General features: G+C 40.2%; 1 protein-coding gene across 1 annotated transcript in view; it reads right to left on the bottom strand.

The window, feature by feature from the left end:
• CCDC30 (coiled-coil domain containing 30) overlaps nt 1–18,630 on the bottom strand; it is a 2,524,512-nt gene that overhangs the window by 1,860,492 nt on the left and 645,390 nt on the right. The gene's annotated exons all lie outside the window — the stretch shown is intronic.

Below are 18,630 nucleotides of genomic sequence, written 5' to 3' on the forward strand. Positions count from 1 at the left end.
AGACAACCACCAGAAGTAACGCTAAAAAGAAGAAATGAGAAAGACTGGTGGGACAGTATGCTCAAAGCACAACAGCTCCCCATCACTAACAGAAAGATGCCTGAGCTTGGGGAGAAAATTGACAAACTGTACTTTGAAGTGGTAAGAATTGGAGATTTCCTGTCAGACTACATCATGAAAAACTGATAAAAGAATAATGAGATAGAAACAACTTTAACTTGCTATTCCAATGATTTTGTCGCTGAAAATAGAAACTAAAGGAGCTGTAAGACAGACAGTCATGAGAACCTTTGGATTACAAATGTCAGAACACAAGGTCTGGAGGAAAGAGATGTTCGGCAATTTTCCATAGTCCAACTAAGCAGATAGTCCTGGCTAATGAAGGAAGAAGTACTGGCAGAAAGAGCACACAGAGTTTGTCCCTCAGATGAGCCAAAGAAAATAATACTGTGTGGAACTACACAAAACCAGGTAGTAAAAGTTATACAGATGATACCAACAAATGCATATCGTAGGGGACTAGTTTGGTGAGCAACCGGTTTCCCAGAATTATAATTTTAAATGCAATAAAATCATTCAGGGCCTTAACTGACAAAGAGATCACTGGCTTAGTAAAAGCAGAAGGAGGTGGGGTTTGAAATCCATAACCATGCCAATGGATGATCAATCAGTAAATAATATGTCTTTCCATATTATGGTACGGATTGCACTTTACAAATGAGAAAGAAAATACACAGTATGGGTCAGTTATTCTATTCAATGAATAACTTAATCATAAGAAAGACAAAATGGAAGATGAAGCCACAATGAGAGGGAATAATTTAAGAATTTAAATTCATAAGAGAACACTAGAAATTGGACTGACAGAAAAACTCAAATAAAAGAGGAGGGTTCAGAAGTGACTGATACAATGAGTCAGGAAAGAGTTGAGACACTTGTGATGAGAATTTATTTAGATACAAAAGGCAATCTTTCCCAGAGTTTTTGGGGACAGTAATGGAGCTGGATCAATACAACTGCTCCAAGATAACAAGCTAATATTAGAGGAAAGGGGAAGAAAAGGCAGCCATGAGTTATAACAACAAAGTTACCATAGAAAAAGAAATGTAAGGAAAAAAGGGAGTCCACCTCCACAAAGATCCCTCAGGGATCAGTCCTTGGATCTTCTCCTTTTTGGCATTTACTTCTCAGAAGTCAAGTCCATTGTCAGTGGTCTCTGGCTGATTAAATTTGCAGACGATTGCAAATTAGGAGCCGTCATTGAATCTCACACTGACACAAATGTTCTCCAGGAGGGGCTGACACAGACAAACAACTGGTGTCAGACCCATGGACTAAAACGAAATGCCAAGAAATGCATATTAGTATCCTTTTGGAAGTCCTCCATCCCTGTAACTATTTATTAACAACATACCCCTTAGAGTTGGCCCAGTAGTCAGGGACTTAGGGACACACATACATAGTAATCTAGCCTTTGATCATTACATGCCTACAGTGGTGAGGAAACTATTCTATGTTGCGCAAATTATAAACAAAGGTAAGGCATCTAAGCCCAAGGAAGTCATTGTTCCACTGTATTTGGCATTCATCAGACCTATCATTGAGTACAATGCCCCCTTTGGCATGTACCTAACCAAGCATATTCAACAACTGGAACGTCCACAGAGGTTCCTCACTAAAAAAATACAGTGTATAAGTAAGATGTCCTATGCAGACTGGCTCAAGGCCCTATCTCTGTATTCTGTCTCCTATGAGCTTTTGAGGGGAGATCTATGCCTGGTATACAGGGCATCGTCAGACCCCACTCTGATGGACCTCCTGCATATCCACAAACCAGAATTAACCGTTCTAAAGACTTAAACCTTGCCTATGACATAAATAGGACCTGCTGGACAGAGAGGTATGTATCCCAGAGACTACCATGTCTATGGGACAGGCTCCCTATCCATGTGAAGCAGAGTTCCTCCCTAACCCAATTCAAGTGCAACTTGGACAATTGGATGGGAAACCGGAAATTCATCCCTGGTATGGCACCTATGTCTCTAATGGACAAAGGTAACCTGTAAATGGTTCATCTCCCAAGCCCATGCTTACACTTATCAAGGGTATCAGAACTTGTCAGAGATTTGGGATGCATGGCTAGGCTTAAAAAGGCCCTTGTGGCCATTAGCCTAGTAAACACCTATGGAACCTATGAGTGATATAAAACAATATATAGTCTTTGTTAAATAAGATAAAGACCTAAATACACAAGCAGTTTTAAACTGGACACATTAACAAAGAGCCTGAGCTTGTATCCCTACAGAAGTAAAGCAAGATGGGGAGGAGAAAGATATGTTTGATTTTGTATATAGATGTAGAGGAACAAGAGAAGAGGGATGATTAATTAGAAGAATAAGGAGGCGCAACAAAAAGGTACAAAGGAAAAATGGAGTTTAAAATATTTATATGGATTGCAAATTACCTAGTATATGAGGGAAAGTGAGAGAGCTAAGGCATTTCAGTATTTAAAGGGGTTGAGTTTGACTATTATCATGCAAGAGGCAACATATTTAAAAGACGGAAAATGTAAACATTTTACAAATAAATGGCAGGGTTCAGGTTCCTATGCAGTAGCAATAGCCAGCAGCAGGACAGGACTTATAACCCTGATTAACAGAGGTTCTGATGTTTCAAATGAGGACAGCAAAGGAGATAAGCATGGGACATTTATATTATTGCAAGGATATTTGAAAAAAACATGAGGATAACACTAGGAAATGTTTATATTCCACCGAGAATAAAAAAAGAGAGTTGAAACAGACCATAGGAGAATAATGGCATACCACCAAGGGGCATTCTTAGTGGGGAGAGACTGAAATTTAATAAGTAAACAAGATGTAAGCAGAAGGCCTAGAAAGCAAAAGTTGGCCGTAGACAGTAAATATTTTGGACAACTGATGAAAAGTTATGGATGGGCTGATGCAGGTAAAAACAGGACCTCACTGTCGTTTTACATTTCAAACAACTGGAGATGGGACATGGTCCAAACTGGAGAGAATTTATGTTTCAATGGACCATAAATATATGATAAAACAAATGAGCTACATCCCAAATTACTTTCATATCATGCTACAGTAGAGGCACATTTAATTAACCTTCATCCAATTTCACTAGAAACACACTAGACAACAGGATACGTCTGGTGGGCAAAACATGCAAAACTAAGGAGATAGTTAAAGCAGATGACATAAAATTTTGGGGATGCAGTATTAATGAACGAATGCTGGAATGAGGCAAAGAGGAAATTACACAGTTATAGATAAAGAAAAAAAATAATGTGCTTGGTCACCACGCATGGTAGAAATGAAACTTCTGTAATGAAATGCGGAAGAATTTGCTTTCCATAGCACTTCTTTACTGAAGTAATGACTAATAAAGGTAGGAGGATTAGCCCAAGTTGCAGCTGCACAAACATCATGCAAGGAAGATCTGGATAAAAACACAGAAGAAGTTGCCAAATACCTGATGGAATGAGCCTTTAATGGTCTTGGCAAAGACAAACCCATTTTTTTATAAACACAGGAAATACAATCAATCAGTTAACCATTTGGCTAAGGTTACTTTAGCAACTAGCTTGCCCAATTCTGAATCCAAAAAAGAGACAAATAATTGATCTGATTTCCTGAAAATGTTTGTCCTATGTTGATAAAAATGTAACTGTCTGTTAACATCCAACAGGTACAACATATACTCCTTTGTTTGTGAAATTTGGAAAGAAAACTGAAAGGTTGATAGTTTGATTGCTATTAGATTCTGACATCACCTTGGGAAGGAAAGATGGGTTGGGTCCTAAGGATACCCTATTCTTATAATAATAAAACAAATAAGGAGGCTTAGGAAAATGGGCCTGAACATCTGAGACTCTTCTAGCAGAGGTAATGGCCACTAAAAAGAGTCTTCCAGGTTAAAAAATGTAGTTCACATTTGGCTGATGGTTCAAAGGCAGATTGGGACAAAGATTGTAAAACTACATAAAAATCCCACTGGGGAAAGGGATCTTTAAAAGGGGGTCTAAGACCCCCCTTATAAAGGCCTTACAAAGTTTAAAAGAAGCTAAAGATGAATTATTTATTCCAGTGTAACAATTACAAATGGCAGAAAGTTGTACTTTAATAGTTCAAGAACTGCACTTTCATTAAAAATTGTAGCTAAAAACTCAAAAACTTTCAGTGCTGGCATTGAAATGTAATGTCATTTTTCTGCACCCCAACAACAAATCTTTTCCATTTATTTCTGTAAATTTTTCTAGTGGAAGCTTTGTGGGAAGAAAAAAGAATGTAACAGATGGGACAGAGAGCCTGGGCTGGCTTGGAAGTGGAGAAACCATGCGGTCAGTTTTAGGCCTAAAATATCTGGGTTTATCATATCTGTCAGATGAGACAGGGGGGTCTGAACTGGATCCAGAATTCACGATGGTGGGCAAAGCAGATGAGGCCAAAGAAAGGGGAACTAAATTTGACAAGGTCAATAAGGGGCAATGAGGATGACAGTGCTCTTCAATCAAGATGCTTTCTGAAGGAATTTGGGGATTACAGGTACTGGAAGAAAGGTGTACAGGAGACAGGCATGAAGAATAGCATCTCTTGGTGACTCCCCCTGTGGGGGGAACAGGACAAAGAACCTGCTGCACTTGTTATTGAGGGGAGATGAAAAGAGGTGACAGCAAGGTTTGCTCCATCGACGGAAAATATTTTCTGCCACTTTCATGTTGAGTGACCACTCGTGAGACATTAGAATGGACCTGCTTAACTTGTCGGCTATCACACTGGATTTTTCCAGAACGCATGTTGCTATCACAAATCGATTGGATGAAATCTCCTATTGCCAGACTCTCAAAGTTTCTCGATACAGTGGGCAAGATTTAGTTCCTCCTTGTTTGCTAATATACCAGACCACTGACATATCAGTCTGAATCGCAATAGTCCCGGAAGTGAGTGTGTCTTGGAAGGCCTGCAATCCTAGGAAGACAGCTCTCATTTCTAGGACATTGATATGCGCATTCAGCTGGAAAAACCTATCAGTCTACGCCTTTCCCTCTCTGCCGCTGCTCTCCAAAGTTCTGCTAAAAGTCAAATAGAACAAACCAAAAATTATTTTGATTGCTCCAGACTGGCCACGCCAACACTGGTACCCACTCCTGCGCAGTGTCACAAATATCTCCATTGCACCTGCCTCAGACACCTGCCTTGCCGTCTCAGCAGGAGAACCAAATTCTGCACCCTCAACTCTCTCAACATTGAACCTTGCAGCTTGGCTAATAAGTTAAATTCACCCTTAGCATCCCTCAGCAAACCTGTGATGGTTGTCATATTGGAGGCGAGAAGACCTAGTACTAGAAAATCTTATGCTGACAAATGGAAAAGATTCTGTGCCTGGAGCCAGTCTTTAGGGATGAGCACAGCAGCGCCCAATTTACCTCAGATTTTGCAATACTTAACTGAGATGTTTCACAAGGGTCTGTCTTTTTCCTCTATTAAAATCCATGCTTCAGCTATTTCAGCTCACTATAACACAGAACCACCCCTCTTTTCTCATCCCCTGCTGAAGCAGCATCTCAGAGGGGCAAAGAACATGAGACCAGCCAGGAGAGCTCCTACCCCTGCCTGGGACCTTAACTTTGTTTTGGAGAAGCTCACTTTACCTCCTTTCGAGCCAGCTGCTACTGCAGACTTAAAATTTCTTTCTTGTAAAACAGCCTTCCTATTAGCAATCACTTCAGCTAGAAGGATATCTGAATTACAGGCCCTTATGGCAGTGAAGCCTTTCATCATCTTTCATGTGGATAGGGTATTTTTGAGGACCAATCCATCCTTCAAGCCCAAGGTGGTTTCCAGTATGGCTCTTAACCAGTCCATTCATTTGCCAACCTTCTATCCCAATCCACAGAACAAAGGGGAATGGATTCTGCATTCCTTGGAAGTGCACAGACAACTTAGATTCTACTTGGACAGAACTAAATTTCGAAGAAAATCTGAACAATTACTAGTGGCATTTGCAGCTGGGGCAGAGGGGAAGGCTATTTCAAAACCATTTCTAAATGGACAAGCCATTGCATTCATTTCTGCTATAAGCACCATGAAAAACCTATCCCTTAGGGGACCAGATCTCATTCCAGCAGGCTACATCTACTTCTGCAGCTGGGAGAAAGAAAATTCATCCCGGGGATCACATCAGTCGCCCTGCTAGACAGGGGTCCAGGGAAGTAAATAGTGTGGGAAGAAATAGCCAGGGAATTGTTATGGCTAGGCTTGTATAGGCCCTAGGGCTGATAGCTTAGTACCAACCTATGAACCTACTGGCCTCTTTGGGGAACCCCATGCCTTGGACTGTCTTTCTCAAGAAGTGCCCCACCACCAGATTTGGGAAGCGTCTGTGGTAACTATGGCCTTGGGCTGAGGGAGAATGAAGGGGCGACCTTGCATTATCTGATCGGAATAAATCCACCACAGGAGGTAATTTTTGCATGCCTAGGTTATTTTGATTTGTGCAGACAAAGGTTGGTGAAGAACTGACCACTGAGTTGCTAGGGTCCACTGAAGAATACTCATGTGGTATCTTGCTAATGGAACCAACCATCACAGCAGGGTTATAATTCATAATCTCGAATTACTGAAATCTCAAATTTTAGTAACCCGAGACCATAAAGCCGGAAACCAGAATGCCGAAAGTGCATAAGAGCGAATTTGAATATCTCGAATCCGCACTTATGCATTTCTGGTACGTTGCGTGTAGTGTTATGGTGCCTGAAATTGCAGGTGAGTGAGTGTTTTTGTGCATTGTATGTGTGGGTAAGGGTAGGGAGGTATAAGTGTGAGTGTTGGATCTGTTGGTGTTTGTGTGTGTGTGTGTGATGTGTATTTGTGTGCGAGCAAGTGGAGGATACCGTGGTGTGCGGTTTTTTTTTTTTTTTATGTTATGTGCGATCTCTGAGTTGGTATATATAAGTAGGGGGGTGTGGGGGTTGTGGGGGTTGTGTGCAGTGGGTGGAATGGTGTGTGTGTTATGTGGTGTCTGGTGTATGTATGTTGGTGATTGCGTGATTCGGTATTGTGAATGGTTCGACTTTATAGTCTCGGGTTACTGAAATTCGGGATTTCAGTAATTTGAGATTATGAAGTGAAACCCACAGCAGACATTGACCCCAGTGTTTGAAGAATCAATCGAGCTGAGAGAGAATAATTCTGGATAATCATTTTGACTTGAAATCATATGGTTTGCACCCTTGGTAAAGGAAGGGAGGCTGTCAGGGATACTATGTCAAACAGCACTCAGGTAAACTCCAATATTTGGGCTGGCTCTAGTTGAGTTTTTTTGTGACCGATAGTAATTTCCAGGTGACAGCATAACTAAAGTACATAATCTCATGCTTTAATCGGATGATGCCTGGTCGGAGCAGTTATGAGCCAGTTGCCTAAGTAAGAAAACACCCAGAATCCTTGCAGTCTCAAGTGTGCTGTCACTACTGCCATGCATTTGGTGAACACTCTGGGGGCTGTGGTGTGACCAAAGGCCAGAGCTTTGAACTGGTAGTGACCATCTCCCAGCCGGAACCGGAAGAATCTTCTGGATTGTCTGTTCATTTTTATATGACAGTACACATCCTGAAGATATAGAGAGGACATCCAATCATCCTTATGCAGAAAAGGCAGAATGGACTGAATGGTGCCCATCTGGAACTTGTACTGTTGGTGTACTGAACTGACTTGTTCAGAATGCTGAGATCCAAAATTGGTCTGCAGTCCTCTTGTTTTATTTATTTATTTATTTATTTATTTATTTATTTAACATTTGTTTACACAGAAAGTCCGACTTGAAACAAAGCCAATTTTCAGCAGAGGCCCGGGGAGAAACTCTCCAGATGCACATCTTTGAAATGTGGGAGGAAACCCACATAAACAAAGGAAGACATGCAGACTCTGCACAAAAGGCACTCCAGCCAAGAATCGAATTAGAGAACCTCTTTCTGTGAGGCAACAATACTACCATTGCACCACTGTGCTGGTTTCTTTGGTACTAAAAAGAATCTTGAGTGAATTCTGGACTCTTTCTGGTCTGGGGGAACTTCTTGGATGACTCTTCCTAGCAGCTGTTTTACTTCTAGTGCTACTGCTTTCCTTTGACTGGGTGGAAATCAGGAATTTTGTTTACTCTTAAGGGGAGGCAGGGAAGAGAGTATTATATAACCTCTGTAAATAATCCTCTGTACCCATGAATCTTTTGTAATCTCTAGCCAGGCTCTCTAGTGCAGGGATAAACAAACCCCAGCTGCCTCCAGCAGTGGACAATTGGGCCTCCTTTCAGGAGCACTGGTAGGATCTGTCTTAGCACGTATATCTAGACTCTTGGTTTTGCTGGAATCCTCTGCCATGTGGGCATCATCTTCCATTTGAGATTCCCCCTCTGCCCCTGAGGGAGCCATCTCCACATGGATCTTGGAAGGGACTCTGGGAATTTCTAAACCATATTTTCGACCACCTCACTGATTCCTAGAAAAGGCATGTGACGAGTTGAAAAATGTATAACCACAGCAAACAGGGTCTTACCATCCTGCTCACATTTGGATAGTGTGGCTTTAACCTTGGGGCCAAATAAAGAACTTCCATGAAAGGAAGCACTGATGAAGGAAGACTTAAAGGGCTCCATGAAACCACAAAGGCACAGCCAAGCATGTCTCCTAATGAAAATGCCTGAACCCACGCCCTTGAGGTACCTTCAACTGCATGTGAAATGAGCCACATGGATGAATTTGAAATAGATTATAGGGTAGCAAATGTGCAATGGAATTCTCTCAGTCATAGTCTCAGAGTGGGATTTGTTACATTCTTTAATCAAATTCCTCTGCAGTCTGATGAAGTGTGCCAAATAATTCAGTGGCCAAAGTGCAAAGGTCACTGAATACACACTTCCCAAATCTGTCCAGCGCCCCAGACTCCCTGTTAGGGGGATGAACAGAGGAACTCTGTTCTGCAAGCTCCTTTTTTGTGGCCGCCACTAAAATCATGGCATCTGCTTGTACTCCTTTTCTCCAAAATTCCATACCTTTGGGTGGTATCGGGATCCTGTCTGGTCTCTTGGGGATTGGTTCAACAGAGTCAGGTTTCTTCCACAAGACACCAGAGCTCAAACTGAGGAGTTCATTAGCAGACGGAGTTACCCAGGAGGAAGATGAGCCAGATCCACAGGCTTCCAGGAACACTGATTCTTTTAGGGAAGGGTTGCTGGTAGACCAGCCATCCCTTTGCTTGAGAATCTCTAGGATGTCTCCAAAGGAGATATCATCAGGTGGTGATCTTGGGGACCCGTCCCCCTCATCAAAATCAGTATCCTCCATAACCAACTCTTGAGGAGAGTCTAAGTGCCTCCTTTTGCACTTTCTTTTCCTAGGGACTTCTTCAGCAAGATGTTCAAGAGAAGTATCAGTAGATATGAATACACCCTGGTGGGTGGCCTGGAGACTTTGGACTAGCTGTCCTTGTGTAGTAGGATGTTGAAGCTCAAGACACAAAGACCGATGGGTTTGGGAAGATGGATCCAAGGTAAGGGGAGGGAACATCCTTCCTCTAGGAGCAGAGAAAACTCTCTCCACTACCTCAAAAGCAGAATCCCCCAGACAGAGAGAAAAAGAGGCTGATGGTTCTGAGAAGACATGGTTCTGGGCCATTAGCTTCTTCTGACGAGAAGGCAGACTACGCGAGGCAAGGGTCAGAGCAGAGCTGCCCAATGCCAAAGCTCAGGGGGCAGAGACAGGTCAGAGAACTTCTGAGTTGACTCAAATACATCAGAAATGGCAATGATGCTATGGCTCAGAGAGTCATCCAGCTCCAAGACACTCTAGGCCGGTCCACTCAAAGATGGTATCAGAGTGGAGGATACAATGATCTTTGGATCTGACATGGATGGCGCCAGGATTCTCAGATCCAAGTGCTCCAAATCCAAAGGACAGATTGGAGTTGGAACCAAAATAGGTGGAGTAGTACTGGTAAAGGTCCCCAGACCTGATGGGGTATGAGCCAGGATAACTCCCATTTGAATTTGTGTCAAAAGAAATTTCATCATCCTATTAACATCTGCTTCAGTCAGACTTCTGGATAAATAAGAAAAAGCAACTCATGAGGTCCTGGAATGGTGACATCTCTCTAGGAACAGAGATGGAAGGAGGAGGTAACAGGATCCAGACACGAAGCATATCAGGTCTGAGGAAGCTTCTTTGGTTCTGAGTGTGGTGGATTCAATGATGCAGATTGGCATCAGAAGCTGTCGGATCCCAGAATTTTGCCTTTGGATCTGATGAAGTCAGATCTGAAAACTTAAAAGGTGGTTCTACACTAGGAGCAAAGCTCAAAGCAGAAACTCCGGAAGTGTCAGAAGAACGCTTCTTGGCCTCTTTTCTTTCAATCTTCTTACGGGGTTGAGCCCCAAATATTGTCCCAGAAAAGGTGGTTGGAAGTAAGCCTTTTAAAATGAGTTTTTTCTTACGATCCACCAAGACCCGAGGATTAAAGGCCTTATATATCTCAAAAGATGCAGTCAGGGGGCCAGGGATAGACAGTACACACACAAATCATGTGCATCTGATAGAGGAATTTTGTGGGCACAGGCTTTACATTTGTTAAAACCTGATGGTTTTCAGCCATTCTGATAATAAAGAGAAAGTTTTATTGTTTTTTTTTTTTTTTTTTTTTTGGAAAGAAAAGAAGAAAGAAACGGAAAAGGTAGGGTGAAAAGTTACCAACAATGGTAAATGAAGGAGCTACCACAAGGGTATAAAAAAGAAAAAAAAAGGAAGGAGAATACCAACAATGGTAATAGTCACTTACACCATAAATTGTCGAAAGGGTAAGAAAGGTTTATAATGAAGTATGAAAGAAAATTTTATATATATATATATATATATATATATATATATATATGTATGTATGTATACGTATATCACCTTTTTTTATTCACAAACACCAAAGCTTGAGAGCTAACACTGACCACGTCCGTACATGAAGGCAGCAAAAGTCGGGGACTAGGGCATTATCATTTTCAGTATCCACAAGATGAAAAATGCAGCAGAGTCTAATCTGAGAGTTGGATAAGAAGCCATTTGTTGAGGAATGAAAGAAAACTGACAGATACAAGGTTTTCTTGTCTGCAGTTACTGACCCACACAGGGACTTGGAGATTTCATTACTCAAATCCCTCTGAAATCTTGTAATGTGTGCTAAGTAATTCAGTACTCTCAGAACAAAAATAACTGAAGTGCAAATCCACATCCCAAATTTGTCCAATGTCCTTACCTTCTTGTTAGGGGGATGGACAGAACAGCTTTCCTCAGAGAGCTCTTTTTTGGTGGCCAATGCCACTACTACGGAATCTACAATGCTTGCGATATTTTGGGGAGACTAGATACTTGTCTGGTTTACAAGGAATTCTTTCAACCACATCAGGCTCCTTTCCATGCCCACTTAGAGATGATATCCATTATCTTGTCAGCAGGGGGAGTCACCAAAGATGTAGCTGACCTGGGCATGAAGGCCTCAAGGAACACAGACTCCTGTTGTGTATGTGCGTTGGTAGACCACACAGCTTTGTCTCAGAAGTTCAAATCTCCCTGAATGCGACATCCGAAAGGGGGGGGGGATCTGGGGACACCTTCTCATCACTGAGATCAGTGTCCTCCGTGAGAGACTCCTGTGGGGAATCAATGTGCCTTCTTTTACATCTATGCTTCTGAGATGCCTCCTCAGTCAGTTGTTCTGGAGAGGACTCAAACAAGATCTGCAAGTCCCCTATACGGACTGTCTCAAGGCCCATCTGGCCCAAGTATACCAGATGAGAAGAATAAGGACTTATGGCATTCTTGGGCAATGGGTGGAGCCGAGGTAGAATTAGTAGTCCACTCATCTGATTGGGAGTGTACTCTCTCAACAGCCTTGACTGCCAAAGCCAAAGGAGATCTCAGAATTTGTCTGGTGGGAACCTAAGCCACCACTACAGACAAACTCTGTAAGTCTACTCAGTTCAGATCCGAGGGTGACACCAGTGCAGAGCTGCCCAGTGCTGAGGCTCCAAGAAAAAGGATGTTCTCTGAAAACCTAGGAGGCAAACCTGTCCTCCCCAGATCTGGTGCTGATGCTTCGGCTCCAAGATACGTCTGGCTCAGATGAGACTGGTGCTACTCTGGTCAGAGTAGCTGAAGTAAAACATAACCACATCTTTGGATCTGGAGTAGACTAGCTCTGGGAAATGCTCAGTTCTGCAACTCCCAAATTTGACAAGCAGAGTGGGGTGGGAATTACTATAGGATGAGGGAAGATACACAACTTCTGGGTCTAGTGGTGGTCGGAGCTGGGTGGACCCCTAACTTACTCGGAGTCCTGAGGAATTTCCTTGTAATTCGGTCCACATCAGCTTCAAAGATGCTACTGGTTGACTGGACTGACCACAGAGAATAAGCAGTGGAAGGAGGTCTTGATGACTGCTGGATAGTCCTTTCCTTAAAAAAGGGTGATGACAGACAAAGACAGCATGGCACTGGGGAAAAACATGGCTCAGGTAGTGGGGGAATATTTGACCTGATCAGGATAAACTCAAGGAAAAGCACTGGATCTGAAGACTTAGAGAATTTCAACACCAAATCCAAAGAAGCAAGAGCAGATGAAGACTGATCAGGAGAGCATTTTCTTGGCACCCTGGTCTTTCCTTTAGACCCCATGAATTCATCCCCTTTAGATTTATCCATAGACTTTTTTAAAGTGGAGGAAGCTCCAGCATCAACATGTTATATCTTGGACAATCCTCAAACAGCTGGTGGCATGGAGATGTCTTAAGAATAAATTTATTCTTCCTATCGACAGCAGCTCAGGTACCAAATGCAGTGCATATAGCACCCTGCTCATCTAAGTGTGCAGTCCCGAGGCAGTACACATATTTCAAGTATGTGCCTAAATTGGGCATCTTATGGCTGCAAAGCCACACATTTTTAAAACCTGTAGGTTTCAAAGCCATAGTCAAGAATCACAACAACAACAAACACCAATGAACAGCAATCTTAAGTTATTAAAATAGGGTAGGGTACATGAAGGTATACAATAGGACATAAAATTACTTTTTGTAAATGAAAAGATGGCACCAAGGTGTGAAAAAATAACAAGCATCTATCTAATTTACTATGAAAGGAGAAGTAAGTTATAATTACAAACAAGAGGTTAAAGCACTGAAAGATATTTATCTCATTAATCCATACCAGTGCAAGGAGATCCATGTCTGTCTTAAAGAAGCAGCAAATAAGATCCGAGATAATGTTGGGCTTTGCAGGGGATATGAGTAAGGGGAGGAACATGCACATGGGATCAAAAGTCTTGTGTGGACAAAGACATATCCTAGCAGGATCCGAAAACCCATCCATTGAACAATGGACGAAAGAGACATCAGATCTACAGACAAAACATTCCTCATACTTTTACAATTAGTTAGGACAAACCTTAACATATGATCCTGACAACTGAAAATTCTGAAAAATCAAAGCTGAAGAAGCATTACTTTTTCCCATGCTTATCAATAATCTTCCTGTTTTTTTTCTTTTCTTTTTTTTTTTTTTAAAGAAACACGATTATTGAATCATCACTTGTAACATAGGCAATCATATATTTATATAAATGAAAACATACCATACTGACATATTTTCAGTTGCAAACATGCATCACTATACAGTCACTGTCAATCGAGCATTACATAGCTCATTCAATCCCTGCATTCCCATAAGCCTCATTCCTCATCCAAAACATTACTCTGCATGCACTGTTCCCACAATTCCCATTTTTCTACGTAATTTGTTCCTATTCTTTTCTAAAGAGCCCAGTTTCAATTCTTTTATCTTTGTTACTATATTCATTAGGTCCAGTACAGTTGGCTGAGACTTTGATTTCTATTTTCTACTATTTGCTTTTTTGGCAACCACAAAAATTTAACTCAGCATGGCTTTACTGTGTGTAGGCAATTCTGATTCTGTAACACAGCTAAAAACAATTTCTTTAGTTACACCAATTAACTTGCTCAGTACTTACTGACAGAGTAGTCTGCAGGGAATTTTTAAAGTCTGCCAACTGATTGCACTCCCCAAAAATATATTCCCAATCACCTTTTTCTTCCTTGTTACACTTCAAAAATTTGCAATCTACCTAAGGAAAAATTCTTTACAGTCTACTTTTGGTATAAAAGTATCTAAGCAAAGATTATAAACCTTCTGGACTTGGTTGCACACTTGGGAGACATACATGTCTTCATATTGTTTTCTTGTAAATTGGTTTTCCAGTTTCTCTTCCCAAAAGTTTCTAACCTCCTCTGATTCATTCTTGAAGTTATGCAATATTTTATATGCCATACTAATTACCTCTTTATTAACTGCTTCTTCTCTAGATTCAACTAATAAACTCTAACAGAACGGGTCTTTCACTTAAAATTCTCTTATTCCTTCCTTTTTTCATGCATTTTGAGATCAAGCCCTGGTATGGAAGGCAGTATCCAGCCTGCAATCCAAATGTCTTCTTGGCCTCATCCCACTCTATTTACCTGTCTGACTTATTTCCTCTCAAATATCTTGGTTCCTTTGCCAGGCTTCTCCAGTAATTTCCAGCCCCCTCTTGCCTATTTTCTGTACCCTTACTTGCAGTCATCCCTACTTGCAAAGTCTCTTTTCTTAATTTGCGTGTTGGCTTAGTTATTAGAATACTTTGCTACTTAATAATCATAATATTCCATATGGTTATTATTCTCCTTAATAATCTGCACCTGAAAACGCACTCTCTCTCTCTGGTTCTTGAACTTCCCCCTTGCTTAATCATCATCCCTTTCTACTTTGAATTACAACCTTCTGCTTTTATGTATACGTGTCTTAACTGTGTAGCTGTACAACATTCCTACAAATCAGGTAAACTTAAACCACCCTGTTCTATTGGAAGATCAGCTTATTCCACTCAACTCTTGTCTTCTTTCCCTCCCTGATAAATTAATTCAATTCTTCATTAATTATCTACAACTTCTCCTCGGGTTGATTATAAAGTATGCCTGACATGTATATAAAAGTAATGGGACTAAAAACATTTTCAATGCTTGCATCTCACTATCCATATCTATAAATAAGAGTTTTCAGTTTCTCAGTTTTTGTATTATTTTTTGTTTGGTCTCTTCCCACATATCCTTAGCGGCAATAACAGAAGCCTTTTTAATCTAAAGTCCTAAACACTTCATCTTATGTCCCTATAAATATAAGTATTGCTGAACCAATATGTGTGTCGGCACATAATTTATGGCTATAGCCTTTGTTTTAACTTAATTTATTTTATATACTGAAAAGACTTTAAACTGTCTCATAATGTTCCATAAAACTGAGATGTACCTTTCTGGATTTATCAGGTGCAAAACAATATCATCTGCAAATAAAGCCAACGTTTCCTGATTACCATACCAATTATATCATTGTATTTCTAAGTCCCTGATTTTCTTTGCCAGTGGCTCTTAATATAAAGCAAATAAAGAAGAAATAGGACACCCTCGCCTGGTTCCTCTACTCAAACACAGCTTATATGAGAGGAACCCACCCCCAGCCCCATTTTAACTCTTGCCTCTGATCCTTCATATATCCTTCTAATTGCCCTAATTATTTTATCAGGGAATGCAAATGCTTCCAGTGCCCTACTCCCAACTTACTCTGTCACATGCTTTCTCTGCATCATGACCTACAAATAATAGAGCTATCTTCTTACATTCTGCTTCCATCTGGATCATCATTGATCTATATCTATCAGTTTTGGCAGGCAACACTGTCACTCTTGTAGCTAGCATAAAAAAAAACACTTTATAATCATGGTTGAAAATTGATAAAGGTCTACAAGAATCTGGGTCTGAAGGATTTTTGTAATCTTTAGGTAACACAGCCACCCTAGCTTTTATCGAAGATGTTGATGCTTTCCCTCCTTTTCAATTACTGTTAAACAAAATCTTCCAGATCTTTATCACTCTCTTTCCCTCCTAACTTCCAAACTACCATCTGTTCCTGGAGACTTCCTTGAAGACTGATCATACATCACTGTTTTTGTCTCATCACCTCCTATCTTATCTGTTAATTACTGAGCCTCATCTACTTCTAACCATGGCATAATCAAGTCTTCCATAAATATGTCCATGTGTACTCTTTCTTGATTTCCACATTTCTCTGTTTTATACAAATGTTCATAAAATTTCCACAATATCTCTAGAACCTCTAAAGGATTTTTCTTCTTACAGGGTCCCTAAGTTTGGCAATAACCCTTTCAGCATTCTGTTACCTAAGCAACCATGCTAAAAGCTTTTATGCTCTGGAGTTATCAGAAATAGCTGTTTGACTGTAATCCTTCTAAACTCATGAATATTATCCAGATATTCCCTTATCTTCTCTTTAGCACTCTGCATTTGCTCCTTCTCCTGTTACGTGAGAGTCTCCTTATTCTGCAATACTTTAATCTTTGTCAGCCCATCTAAGTAATTTCTATTACTTCTTAACCACATATTTTTCTATATTATTTCAACCCTATTTTAAACTTCATTTTATCTCAGTCACTAGCTATAACTTCTAAAGATACTTCTATCTTTCGTAGCAATGTACAAATACTTTACACTTCCCATTCCTTAAATTCCTTTTGTTTTAATATGGAGGTGGGAAACTGCCAGTGTCTTATTTTTACTTCATTACCCAGCATTTTTATTTTAGCTTTTACTGGTGCATTATCAGAAATAGGTATTGGATACATGTCAAAGTTTTCAATTAAATGCACATGTTGCTGTGAAATATAATTTCTATCTTGTTTAGCCCAGTTATTGTACCTTGGGGAATAATATGTAAATTCTGCCCAAGTTCCTGTTACTAAATTTACATCTTCCAAACCAAATATTTTCATAAACATTTTCAGAAATCTACTCTCTTTTGTTATATTGTCACTTCTAGATCCTTCTGATACATCTTCACTATAACAAATTAAATTCCAGCCCCCAGCTATAAATATTTCCTGCTGAAAACTGATTACTACTTAAAACATTTTTCATAAGTTCCATAATACCAGTTTTTGGTGGAATATAAATACATCCCATTGTAATCATCCTCCCTTGCCAACATTCCCTTAATACCACAAATCTACCACATTTGTCCTTTTTTCCTCATCTTTCACTAATGGAGCCCGTCTAGGAATTATTATAATTCCTCTCCTTTTCTCTGTCCCTGTTCATCTGTTGAATATCCATTCTGAAATCCTTACTTTGTAAAATCAACATGTTCATTTCTTTCCAAATGCATTTCCTGCAGCACTGTTATTTACCCTTTGCATTTCTTAATAATCTTATTCTGCATTTGTCAGATATAGTATGCTACAATGGAATGTTGATAGAGGAATGAGCCAACCAACAGTTATGCAACAAAACATCGGGAAAATGCATGGTGGGAAGACTACAGGAATTCAATTCAGAATAACAAAGAAAATAGACCCAAATGATAAGCTTTACAAAAAATGGTTGGAATAAACAGTATTAGCTGGATATTCCTTACATGTGGGTATTGCCCTCAAGAGAGGAACAAGGGTCTTGGAAGTTAATTTACTAATTTTGAGAATAAAAAATTCTAAAGGTTTTAAATTTTTTAATTTTGTTTAAAAAAGTTATGTACTCACCATAACGTTCCATCTGTGTTGCCCATTTTCATTATCCCTCAACAGTTCGGTTCAGAGCCAGCACTCAAATCCTACTCTGCCGCTTTTTCCAGCTCGTAGAATCTTGAACTCTCAAGCTCCTTCCCCTTTAACCATAATGCCCCACCAACTTAACATACATCAGATCTAGTTTTATGGTCACACAATACAAACAACAGTGGAGAGTTAGAAAGAAATGGAAGTTGGAGCTGAAACAAGGAACAGAGATTCCTACAAACCTCGTTGATCTCTCCAGTTAGAAGGAGGAAGGGGTAGGTGGGTGGGCAATTGAGGAAGAATGAAAATTGACAACACAGATGGAACTTTATGGTGAGTACATAACATTTTTTTATCTGATGTCATTTTCATTCATTCCTCAATAGTTGGGACAGAGTCCCCAGCTACCTAAATATTGGGAGGACTCTAAGAAAGGATATTCCAGAGCATCGTTGAGTCAAGGGCTGCTCATCCCCCAGAGCCCATATCCAGTTTGTAATGTGTAATAAAGGTATGAGGATTAGCCCAAGTTGCAGTTGTATAAATATCATCTAAGGAAGTTCTAGATATAAAGGCTGAGAAAGTCGCCATAGACCTCATGGAATGGGCTCTTGAAGGTTTTGGTAAAGTCAAATCCACTTTTGCATAAATAAATGTAATACAATCAGTTAACCATTTGGCCAAGGTCACTTTAGATACTGGTTTGCCTATTTTTGCATCAGAAAAGGAAACAAACAACTGCTCAGATTTTTTAAATCTTTGGCTTTGAGAAGGTAGAAATGTAATGGTCTGAACATTCAAAAGATGCAAGATATATTCCCTTTTGTTTGAAAAGTTATGAAAGAAGACCGGAAGATTGATAAGCTGATTAATAGTAGATTCTAACACTACC

The sequence above is a fragment of the Protopterus annectens genome, chromosome 2.part0 (assembly GCF_019279795.1).
Source record: "Protopterus annectens isolate FY-2018-M chromosome 2.part0, PAN1.0, whole genome shotgun sequence".
NCBI lineage: Eukaryota > Metazoa > Chordata > Ceratodontiformes > Protopteridae > Protopterus > Protopterus annectens.